Below are 12,691 nucleotides of genomic sequence, written 5' to 3'. Positions count from 1 at the left end.
GAAAATCATCTGGAGACCCTGATTTTATGTGGTTCATGAGAGAGGAGAGATCTGAGTCATTGACTGCTGGAAATGCCGTAAGTGTGGTATTTCTCCGTGTGGGCAGAGTAGGGGGAGAAAGAAAATTGGTATTCTTTTGACTGGAGGCCTTAATAAGTTTTTGCGTAAATCAGGTTGATTTTATTTTCAAAGAACAGGGAAATTTCATCACATAATTGTTGGGAAAAATCATTCGGGCTTTCGCATGCAGTAGGTTTTACAAACTCCTGGAGAATTTTATATAATTCCTTAGAGCGGTTGCCTGCTTCTGCAAGTTGTTGAGAGAGGCTATTCCTCCGTGCAAGTTTGATATTTTTATAGTATTTAGGGGCCGATTAGGATGGCGAACGGACTTGCGTCCGTCCGCCATCCCAGAGGTGGAGGGACCATCCGCATGGACTGCGGAGGTCCCTCCATGCAAATCAGGATGTGACCGCCACCCTGGCGGTCACATCCTGGATATTTAACATTGCGGCGGGTGCTGCTTCAAGCAGCACCCGCCGCAATGTTAAAAGTGCATGTGTAACATTTACATGCACAAAGCGGCAGACACCGCGCGGTGCCTGCCGCTTTGTGCATGTAAATGCTGGGGGGTACCATAGGTACCCCCCATGTGCACCCCCCACCCGCCTACGCCCTGGGGGCCCGCAACGGACCCCCAAAAGCAAAAGTACACATGCTTTTCCACGGCGGAAAAACCGCAGCGGAAAAGCATGTTTACTAATGCTTCCTAATTTGGCTGGCGGTGTCTGATAGACACTGCCAGCCAAAGGAGAGCTTTTCCGCCGCGGTTGTAATCCGACCGCGGCGGAAAAGCAGCGGACAGAATCCAAGACCCACCAGCCATCGTAATGCGGCGGTGGGTCTTTGGTGACTCCGCAGAGGATTTTCCGCCTCCTCCGGGCCGGCGGTGGCTTCCGCCGGCCCGGAGGAGGCGGAAAATCCTCTATCATAATCGGCCCCTTAGTCTGGGCCTCATGATGTGCTTTCTTATTTTCTTCAGTTCGTGTTTTCCTCCATTTCTTTTCTATCTTCCTACATTTTTGTTTCTCTATTCTGAGTTCCTCAGTATACCTGTTTGGTAGCAGGATATCGTTTATGTAGTTTTAGAGGAGCTATTTTATCAATTGCTTCTATAAGAGAGTTGTTAAAATTGGTCAGTGCGGTCTCCATACTATCCATCTCTAAGGGGATGGGCTGCTTCCATACCCTATGCAATTCCTCAACGGTGACTTTATGCCACTGTCTACGCCAGACCGGTGGGAGGGTGTTTTTATGAGAAAGCTTATCTACCCCGGATAAAGAAAAATCCACTATAAAGTGGTCAGACCAATTTATTTGAGTAGTATGTAGACAGCGTATTTTGGGACAATTAGTAAATAGTAGATCTAAAAAGTGGCCTCCTATGTGGGTGGGTCCATGATGCTTCAGATCTAGACCAAGGGAGGATAGATCAGAGACCAAAGAGATTGTTTCTGGATGTGCAGAGATATCAGCGTGAATATTAAAATCCCCGAGAAGGATGAAATCTTCCTTCGCTTTAAAATATGGAGCTAGGAGTTCTAGTAGTGCAAGGGAAAAACGCGCACTGGATCCCGCAGGGCGGTAAACTGAGGCTCCTTTCCAGAATCTGTTCATGGCATAATTCATTTTAAAGAACATTATTTCAAAAAGTGGGCAGTACTTTTGTTCTAGTGTTGTAATCTTCAGGTGTTCTTTATACATAATGGCTAGGCCACCACCTGTTTTCTCGGGGCGATCAAAATGGACGAACTTATAGCCCAGAGGAACCCCCACGGCTATAGCAGGGACAGTATGAGGCTTTAACCAAGTTTCCGTTAGGAAGCAGAGGTCTGGTTGCATTGTGTATACTAAGTCCCATACTTCTAGTTGGTGTTTAGGTAGGGAACCGACATTTAAGAGAAAGCACTTTGTCCCTTTTCGAGAGGTATCTTTTTTCTTGATCGTCTCAGCACTGGATTTAGTAAGCGCAGCTTCAAAATGGCAATTAATGCAGGAAAAAGGGCCCTCGGGGCATGGCCAGGAGTCTGCAGAACATCCTGTGAGAGGGGTAGGTCTCAAGTGTAACAGAGTATGCGCCGTGTACCTAATGTGAGGGGTCCCTGCAGAAGGATTATCCACAGATATCGAGCCCATGGCCCCTAGTCCCGTCCAGTCGCGGACGGGCGCAGACGGGCAGCTCTTTGGCTGCTCTTCGGTGAGTCTTCGGCTGCACGCGATCGCTGCACGCTCAGTGGAGGGTGAGGGCTAAATAGCCCTAGAAGTGCGAGCACTAGAGTGCTAACCGCTCCAATGCTACCGGAAGTGCCTTGCTCTCACCTGACCGCCCTCCGCACAACGGTAATAATTACCCTGTCGGACCGGGGCGGGCAGGAAGGAAGTAGAGCCTCGGCTTGTTGGTGTCTCTGGGAAAATAGCGAAGGAGCTGCTACCCTCCTATTGGATCAGGTAGGGAGAGCGAGAATAGTAATATTTAAAATGCCGATACGGCGAGATTGTATTCATCAGGCACAAATGTTAAAAACTAGCCATAGTATCAAGTCACGTTTTACAATAAAAACATACACAGCGTGGAGCACAGTTTTCAGGCAACCTTGGTCAAGCGAGCGGGTCGGGGACACTGCCACCATCCCCTTACCGCAGATTGCCTACAGATTCACTTATACATGCAGTCAATGATCAATAGAACACTATCAAATATACTTATACACCTATATCGACATTACACACCAGCACACAGCCTATTCACTTATAAAGTCATCCTATTCACTTATGCAAACAATGGATCATACTTACATTTACTTAGCTATACACTTATACAAACACCACTTTATGTATTCACATAGATCGTAATTATACTTAGTGTGTTATAAAATCACTATTACAAGTATACAGTTATCTATACAGTCACGCCTACAATCAGTGAGTCTTAGGTATACTTATTTATAAACAACAACTGAGACATACATTGCCTTTTATTTTTCTACTTTGTTGGACATATACCATTAAGAGAGATATTTGCTCATCACCACACCCATAAAGATATTCACTCACCCAAACAACTGTTATAACATGTAGTCTTAACGTCATATACCTACTAAATCAACAATTCACACATCTTTGGGTAGTCACACACCTCCCACTGTGTTTTCCCCATGTTAATTTCCATAGGACGAATTGACAAGGCTACAGCCCGAACCGCTGAATGGAATTGCACTAAACTTTGCAAAATCGTAGGTACTGATACGCAGAAGTGCCTTTTCTATATTTGGTGAAAATTGCTCCAGTGGTTTTTACGAAAATTAACTTCCCAAAAATTATATATCTATATGCGTGCTTCCAGCGCTTACCGGTACGCGTACCGGGGAGCGCACCCGGCGCGACAAGGAAGTGCCCGAGCGGAAAGCTGCTTGGTTCTCAGGCAGTCCGGAGAGTCCGCCATCTTGTGTCTCGGTAGAATCGAGACACAAGAGGTGTTAAAAAAAGGGGGAAATGATTAAAAGGGGGCAGGGTAGACACCCCCTGACCCCCTAGGTTTTCTGTGGGGGGCCTAGAATGACCCAGAAGGTCAATAAAATTTTTTTTTTTACGCGTACCCTGAGCGCACCAAAGGGAAAAACAGTGTAAAAAATTAGAGTAAAAAAATATTTTAGAGTACTTAGAGGTAGGGTAGCTCTGAAAAGAGCTGTTGTGTTAATTGGGTGTTTTTTGTACCTACAAGTAGGTACCGATGCAGAGTCTAACATTCAAGAGGAAGACTCTATTCCCCTCATCTGTAAAATGTACACCATCTCTCCTATAGATGCCTTGCATGTTGTAACGCAAGTTGTTGTGGTATATGGAACCCATACCATAGTCTCTGAGGAAAGTAGAAACAGATATATTCACATGTTTACTTGCTTTCTCAATCTGTGGACAAAATTGGTTGGACCAGTTCCATATTTGCCTTTGGCATATATTAGAATATACCAGGGCAGTTTTTGGAAAAAGTTACATCAATTGCCCAAAGATGTCCTCTAAAAGCATTTCCAGACCTACCCCAGTCAAAGTGCCCAGGTCATTTCCACCACAGTGCACAATTATGAGGTCAGGGTGTGGTAGATGCATAAAGGATTTTACCAATGGTATCAATTGGTGACATCTTAATCCTCTCTGGCCAATCCACATAATATCCACATTTGGTAAATCAAGGTTGGGAATACCTCTGTTAGCTGCATATTTTTCACTCCAGTGAACAAAGCTATGACCCACAATCCAGACTTTTGGCATCTTCAAGGTAGATGTGGTTGTATTCAGATGAGTTGTGGAAATGAAATGGCAGTTTGAAAGTAGGAGTTATGAAAAAAAAGTGGTTGAGATGCAGTGCCCTTAAAAGAGAAGAAATGATTGGTGATTTTTAAAGTTCTCCACTGAAAATTAGGGTGCATGCTTTTGTTTTTTGAAAGAAGTAATTCTAATGGTTGAGAAAAAGTCATTGAAAGAAACATTGCACATGATTAGCTAGTACATTGAGAGGTCAAACACCCTTGCTGGATTTATTTGCAACATAGTATGATTAACTTTTCAACTGTGTGCTGAGTTAGGTGGGAGTTACCATGGTAACAGGCTGAATGAGCACTGGGGGGATGGGTGAATATTATGTGAGTTTGAAAGTGTTGAAATGTAGAACCAATTAAAATGTCAGTTTGGTTTTGAAATAATGTGGGAAGAATTTTTATTGGTTAAGTCCAGGGATATGTGTGAAGAATTACAGGGAATCAGGGCCATTTGTGGTTGCAGTGTTTGAGGAGCATTTCAAAGATTCTGCTTAAGAAAATCTGGTGTGTGTGACTGACACTGTTCTAAATCTTCTAAAGTATTTTTAAAGGTGAGTAATGATTCATTTAATATAGATAGACTGCTGTAAGCACCATAGGGAAGATTAAGAAGCATATTGGGCTTCTTTATTCTTGCATTGTGTGTCATGTTTTTTTGTGATGCTGGCAAAAAAATGAATTGAGCATATTGCCCCATCTCTCTCTTTGTGTGTGTCATTTCTCTCTTTGCGTGTGTCTCATGTCACTCTGGTAAATGTTTTCTGGTAAAATGTCTGGCTTTAAACTTTTGCTCAAGGATCACACTGAGTGTCTGTGTGAAATAAGGAAATATGTTTTCACATTTTTCAATAATGTCACCTGTGTCTGCTGACAGTTTGCCTCTCTTAGCTTAAAGGGTACTCGGTGCCTGTGTCTCATGTCACTCTGGTAAATGTTTTCTAGTAATTGTCTGGCTTTAAAATTTTGGTCAAGGATCACACTGAGTGTCTGTGTGAAATAAGGAATTATATTTTCACATTTTTCAATAATGTCACCTGTGTCTGCTGACAGTTTGCATCTCTAAGCTTAAAGGGTACTCTGTGCCTGTGTCTCATGTCACGTTGTACCTGCCCAATCTCTCTCTTTCTGTGTGTCATTTCTCTCTTTGCGTGTGTCTCATGTCACTCTGGTAAATGTTTTCTGGTAAAATGTCTGGCTTTAAAATTTTGGTCAAGGATCACACTGAGTGTCTGTGTGAAATAAGGAATTATATTTTCACATTTTTCAATAATGTCACCTGTGTCTGCTGACAGTTTGCCTCTCTTAGCTTAAAGGGTACTCTGTGCCTGTGTCTCATGTCACTTTGTACCTGTTCCATCTCTCTCTTTGTGTGTGTCATTTCTCTCTCTGCGTGTGTCTCATGTCACTCTGGTAAATGTTTTCTGGTAAAATGTCTGGTTTTAAAATTTTGGTCAAGGATCACACTGAGTGTCTGTGTGAAATAAGGAATTATATTTTCACATTTTTCAATAATGTCACCTGTGTCTGCTGACAGTTTGCCTCTCTTAGCTTAAAGGGTACTTTGTGCCTGTATCTCATGTCACTCTGGTAAATGTTTTCTGGTAAAATGTCTGGCTTTACAATTTTGGTCAAGGATCACACTGAGTGTCTGTGTGAAATAAGGAATTATATTTTCACATTCTTTAATAATGTCACCTGTGTCTGCTGACAGTTTGCCTCTCTTAGCTTAAAGGGTACTCGGTGCCTGTGTCTCATGTGACTCTGGTAAATGTTTTCTGGTAAAATGTCTTTAACTCACCTACAATCCCTCACTTATCTTTCTATGCTCCCTCACTTAGTCCCCTTCTTTCACTCCTTTCTTCACTACCTCTATGGCCTCACTCCCTCACTCCACTTGTCTTACGCTCACTCGCCTTTATCCACCCTCTATCACTCCTCTTTCCTCAACCTCACTGCCCTTCTCTCACCCTCCCTCACCCCTGTTCCCTTACTCCGGTTCCCTCACTTATCCTCATTACCCATCCTTAACTCCCCTTTCCCTTTCTCTCTTCACGCACTCACCTTTTCCCAGTCCCTCTGCTTCACTCTCCTTCCCCTTCTTTCCTTCTTTTGCTCCCTCAGTCATTCTCTTTCCCTCACTCACCTTACTCCCCTTTACTCACTCTTTCTCTCACTCCCTATGTCCTCTCACTTAATCACTCCTCTTCCCTCACTCCATTTCTGTTACCCTCACTCCCATTGTCCTCTCACTCTCTTATGCCCCTACACTCACCCTCACTCACCTTCCATCCCTCATTGTCATGAATCCACCCTCACTCACACCCCCTTCCCTGTTACTCACTCCCCTTTCCTTACTACCCTTTCCTATCCACCTCATTATCCTCTTAGTAATTTGTTCTCTTCTGTTCTTTTTCACTCTCTCTGTCCTTCACCAATTCTTTGTTTTCCTTTCTGTGTCCTTCACTCCTACTTTATCTCTTAGTACCCTTTTATGACTTTTAATCTCCTGCCTCGTCTCTTGTATTTTGAAATAAATATTATTAAAATTATAAGTAATTTATTTTCCTCTTCCACAGATATTAAATTTAATAAAAATATGTCATCAAGTTTACATTACTTATAAGGTAAGTTTGACAAACAAAATTTACTTTCTCATCACTCATTTCCTTAACCTCACTAATCTTTTCTCAACCACCCTCACCCCCGTTCCCTTACTCCGCTTCCCTCACTTATTCTCATTCCCCATGTTTACTCTCCTTTCCCTCACTCCCCTCCCACACTCACCTTCTTTCAGACCCCCTGCTTTACTTCCCTTCCCCTCTCTTCCCTTCCTTCGCTTCTTCACTCATTCCCCTTCCCTTACTCACCTTATTCCACTTCACTCACTCCTTCTCTCACTCCCTCTGTCCTCTCACTTCCTCACTCCCCTTCCCTCACTCCCTCTCTCTTAGCCTCACTCTCTCCGTCCCTTCACTCTCTCACTCCTCTTCCGTCACACTCACTCCCTATAACTCACCCACACTCCCTCACTTACCTTTATTTGCTCCCTCACTCAGTCCCTTTCTGTCACTCTTTCCTTCACTACCTCTATGTCCTCACTCCCTCAGTCCCCTTGTCTTACCCTCACTCACTTTTATCCACGCTCTTTCACCCATCTTTACTCACGCTCTCTGCCCTTCTCTCACCTTCCCTCACCCCCGTTCCCTTACTCCGGTTCCCGCACTACCCCTCATTTACCATCCTTCTCTCTCCTTCCCTTTACTTTCATCCCCCACTCACCTTCTCTCAGTACCTATGCTTCAGTCCTCTTCCCCTCTATTTCCCTTCCTTTGCTCACTTACCTTACTCCACTTCACTTAGTCCTTCACTCACTCCCTCTGTCCTGTCACATCCTCATTCTCCTTCCTTCACTTCCTCTCTCTTAGCCTCACTACCTCCGTCCCCTCACTCTCTCAGTCCCCTTCCCTCATGCTTACTCCCTTTAACTCTCCCACACTCCCTCACTTACCTTTCTATGCTCCCTCACTCAGTCCCCTTCTCTCACTCTTTCCTTCACTCCCTCTGTCTCCTCACTCCCTCACTCCCCTTGTCTCACGCTCACTTGCCTTTATCCACCCTCTATCACCACTCTTTCCTCAACCTCACTGCTCTTCTCTTACCCTTCCTCACCCCCATTCCCTTACTCCGCTTTCCTCACTTATCCTCATTCTCCATGTTCACTCCCCTTCCCCTCACTCACCTTCTTTCAGTCCCCCTACTTCACTTCCCTTCCCCTCTCTTCCCCTCCTTCGCTCCCTCACTTATTTTCCTTTCCTATCTCACCGTACTCCACTTCATTCACTCCTTGAGAATATGTAAAGAATATAGCTCTTTTTGGAAAACTGGAGGTCGTTCTAAAAAGAACTTTTTTTTCTTCTTTTTCATTTTTTTATTTTTTTTGTTTTTCTGAACGTTTTTATATTTTTTTTGTATTTTTTTAAGAACAAAAACAAAACTAGGGAATGCCAAACTGCTCAACAGGAGCAAAAAAAAGGGGAAAAATTAGGGCAGAGGGGCGCAGCGGTGTTCTTCTCTTTTTCTAACAATTAGCTGAATGCTCTGCTCCCCATAACAGAGCAGTTGGTCACACTGCTTACACCTAATTTTAATGTCACCAAAAACAGGTTGAATATTTGGAATCATCAGTTCTGGTCTTCCTCTCACTGATGATGTGGAAGCTCTGGTGGAAGTGGAGGGGCCTTCTTGTGGTAGATTGCAAGCCAGGGCTCTGGTGGTCTCCCGTGCAAAATTAATCGGGTGCCTCCTCTCCACATGCCTTATTAATGTTGCATTTCCAAAACTATATTTCCGGGTGGGATCTCCACGAGAGAGTACAGTGTCACAAATTTTACACGTGACTTTTGCTGCATTGCATTTCTTCTTCCCCTCTGGAAAAAGAAAAATTTCCAAATGAAGTGGTCCTTCACTTTTCTCTGTGGAGGGACCTTAGGCAGGAATCCATTGGAAGAGTCTGAGGACTGGTCCTGAGAAGGGTTCTGGGAACCAGACATGGTGGTAGAAGTTTTGTTTTTGCAGGAAGATACAAGATGTGTTGTCTCAGCAAAAGCAAAGAGGTTGTGATGAAAATGGGTGGGGTGTTTCCCTACTTGTGAAAAAAAATAGTTATTAACCAATCAAAAGTGTTGTTTTAAGGTCACATGGCTTGACGCGCGCTTACGCTACGTGCCACGGGGCGCTTACGCGGCACGTACGTAGGCGCTTCCGGGAACGCTTCCGGGGGGCGCTCACGAGGCGCGTCAGAATGACGTTTTGCTAGATTTTATTAAATGCATTTAAAGGTGAAATACGGATATTAAAAATGAAAAATAGTACTTTTAGTAGTATGCCACTGAATGTCTTGGATTATTATTTACTTTAAATACACAATTATATTTTTTTCTCACGCGGGGATAGCGCTCTCGCTACGTTTACGGGTGCGTTTATGGGTGGGCGTACCCTGAGCGCTCCGGGGTAAAATGATTAAAAAAAAAAACACAGGAAAAATACATTGAAAAATTAATTTTAGAAAAAATATACATTATTTAAATAATTGTATAAAAATTATAATAATTAATAGCTATGATAAAAATAGCTATTAAAAAAACGTAATAATTCACTTTAAAAACTGTAGGTTACAAACTCGGTATAGTATGGAATCAGCTTTTAAAAAAACCTTTGAAATTCACTGAAAAAATCATAGGTTTAACACTCGTTATAGTTAGGAATTAGCATTTTAAAAACCTTTGAAATTCACTGAAAAAACCATAGGTTTCACACCAGTTATAGTTAGCTGAACATTTTACTCATACAAAACCATTGAAATTCCCACGTTATAGTTAGTTGGACTCACTATAACTCGCGCGCCCGCAATCCATTGCTGATGATGTCACATATTACATCATTCATGACATGGTCAGTGACATCACTGATGACATCACTGATGACATCTCAAATGACATCACTGAAGACATCTCAAATGACAAACAGGTCAGTGGGGCTATTGGGGCGAAAAAAAACACTGGACAGACAGGGGCAGGGGCTTCTAGTAAAGATTTCAGAGACAACAAAGATACTAGTTTGGCACACCCTCTTCCAGCCAAAATATTTCTAGTGGCCAAAAATCAGGCAGCCACTGTTAAAAACAGTATAAAAAACTTGCAATGCCCTAACAGAACTGATGACTCCTCTCAACTGAATAGCTATATTGGTGACATTAATCAAATACCCGCTATTAGTCTGGACCCCAGTAATGCCCCTTCCAGCCTGGAGGCTCCCCCCCTCCTGATATGCAACCAGCAATGCCTAACAGAACCTTCTCAACAGAACAGCGATATTGGTGATATTAATCAAATACCCGCTGTTAGCCCGGATCCCAGTAATGCCCCTTCCAGCCTGGAAGCTCCCCCCATCCTGGTATGCAACCAGCAAAGCCTAACAGAATCTTCTCTATCATTGCATACTACAATTGAAGAACATGACTTTATTCATGGCTCCTCTAAGCCTCTCAATCCTCTCTTAACCCCACTCCCTATCGAGGGTGAATTCCTAGAACCAGATGTAGGAAACATTGGTTATTCCCTGTGTACTCCCTTTGAGAACCTGAACACCAGGGGTCACCCCACAAAGACGGAAGCTGCCATTCGAAACCTGGAAGTTCCTCCTGGCTCTACTGCTCCTTGGACCCCAGAGATCGGTCAGGAGGCCTTTTACTTGGTATCAGACAGTACTCCGAGTTCTTCAGGGGACGGGGAGACAGAAGAAGAAGATGAAGGCAATACTAACAGTACTAGCGAAGAGGAAAGAGAGGCTTCCCGTGATAAAACTGGTACAATCGTCCGCCCCAAAAACCCAAGGAATAAGGCTAAACGAAGGAGTCATCTTAAATGGGATTACTCGGACTCACAGGTGTCTTATCACTTAGACGAAGATGAGCCGACCATGTCACACTCACTATCACAGGGGCGTAGCCCGAGAAGACTGCAAGCCAAAACTAATGAGACATTAGAACCCTCACTCGCCGCTATACTTACCTCGATTAAAGACTTCCAGGAGGAGGTGAGAGGCGAAAATCGGGCAGCTAAAAAAGCAGCAAAAAAACTACAGGGTGGTCTCAGACGGCTGAACAAGACCTGCACAGACATTAGTGAGAGAGTGGGTATGGTCGAGGCCAGGACTGAACATTTGGAGACTGAAGCAGTGGCAACCAAGCAGGCCACTGACTCCAATTCTGCTTGCCTTATGGATCTAATGGTGAAAATAGAAGAAAATGAAAATCGGCAACGCCGCAACAACCTGCGCCTGCTGGGGATTCCAGAAGGAAAGGAGGGGGAAGACCGCAGACAGTTCATTGTCAAGCTACTCCAAGATTCTTTCCCGGGACACTCTGGATGGGATTGGGACCGCGAAGTGCAGCGAGCTCACAGGTTTCCCTTTTTTCTGAAAAAGCAACACAAGAACGGCAACGTGACTGAAGGTCAGCCCCGGGTCTTCATTGTATACTTTGGCAACTTTCTCTTGAGACAATTGGTATACGACAAGGCTCGCCCCAACTCAAAAAAAGGGGCTCATGGGATTACTTTTTTTTCTAAACCGGATTTTTGCCATCAGACCGTTGAGCGCAGATTGCATCTGCGGCAGCTGATCTCTCCCTTGCAACAACTAGGTGCAGAGGTGTATCTCATGAACCCGGCTAGGCTGAAGGTTATCCTGCATGGTACTACCAAGGTCTTTACTTCTGAGATCAAAGCCAAGGAGTACTTGGAAGAGATTAGACTAAAGAAAGGACACAAAGGGGCAAACTGACAAAACGATTTAACTGGTTACTTGATGCTAACCTGATGCTATCTCCTATTTTATAGAGAGTTAGAAAAGAAAGAAATCCATTGACCCGCACCCTAGACCACGTACGCATACACTCTATGTGTATAATACTGTTTTTTTTTCTCCTCATTATTAATCTACCTTTTTCTTTTTTTCCCTCACATCCTTTACCTCTTTCTAGAAATTAATTCCTCTGGCGGGGAAAGGCGGGGAGAAGGAGACAAAAGGAATTGGGGGTGACTGTAACTCTAGTTGGCCGATCACTTGAATTTATGGTCAAGCATTCTTACTCATTCTCTCAATTCACTGAAAAAATCATAGGTTTAACACTCGTTATAGTTAGGAATTAGCATTTTAAAAACCTTTGAAATTCACTGAAAAAACCATAGGTTTCACACCAGTTATAGTTAGCTGAACATTTTACTCATACAAAACCATTGAAATTCCCACGTTATAGTTAGTTGGACTCACTATAACTCGCGCGCCCGCAATCCATTGCTGATGATGTCACATATTACATCATTCATGACATGGTCAGTGACATCACTGATGACATCACTGATGACATCTCAAATGACATCACTGAAGACATCTCAAATGACAAACAGGTCAGTGGGGCTATTGGGGCGAAAAAAAACACTGGACAGACAGGGGCAGGGGCTTCTAGTAAAGATTTCAGAGACAACAAAGATACTAGTTTGGCACACCCTCTTCCAGCCAAAATATTTCTAGTGGCCAAAAATCAGGCAGCCACTGTTAAAAACAGTATAAAAAACTTGCAATGCCCTAACAGAACTGATGACTCCTCTCAACTGAATAGCTATATTGGTGACATTAATCAAATACCCGCTATTAGTCTGGACCCCAGTAATGCCCCTTCCAGCCTGGAGGCTCCCCCCCTCCTGATATGCAACCAGCAATGCCTAACAGAACCTTCTCAACAGAACAGCGATATT

Source organism: Lissotriton helveticus, chromosome 4_1 (assembly GCF_964261635.1).
Source record: "Lissotriton helveticus chromosome 4_1, aLisHel1.1, whole genome shotgun sequence".
In the NCBI taxonomy this organism is placed as follows: Eukaryota; Metazoa; Chordata; class Amphibia; order Caudata; family Salamandridae; genus Lissotriton; species Lissotriton helveticus.
The sequence above is the reverse complement of the archived record's forward strand: the minus strand, read 5'-3'. Positions refer to the sequence as shown.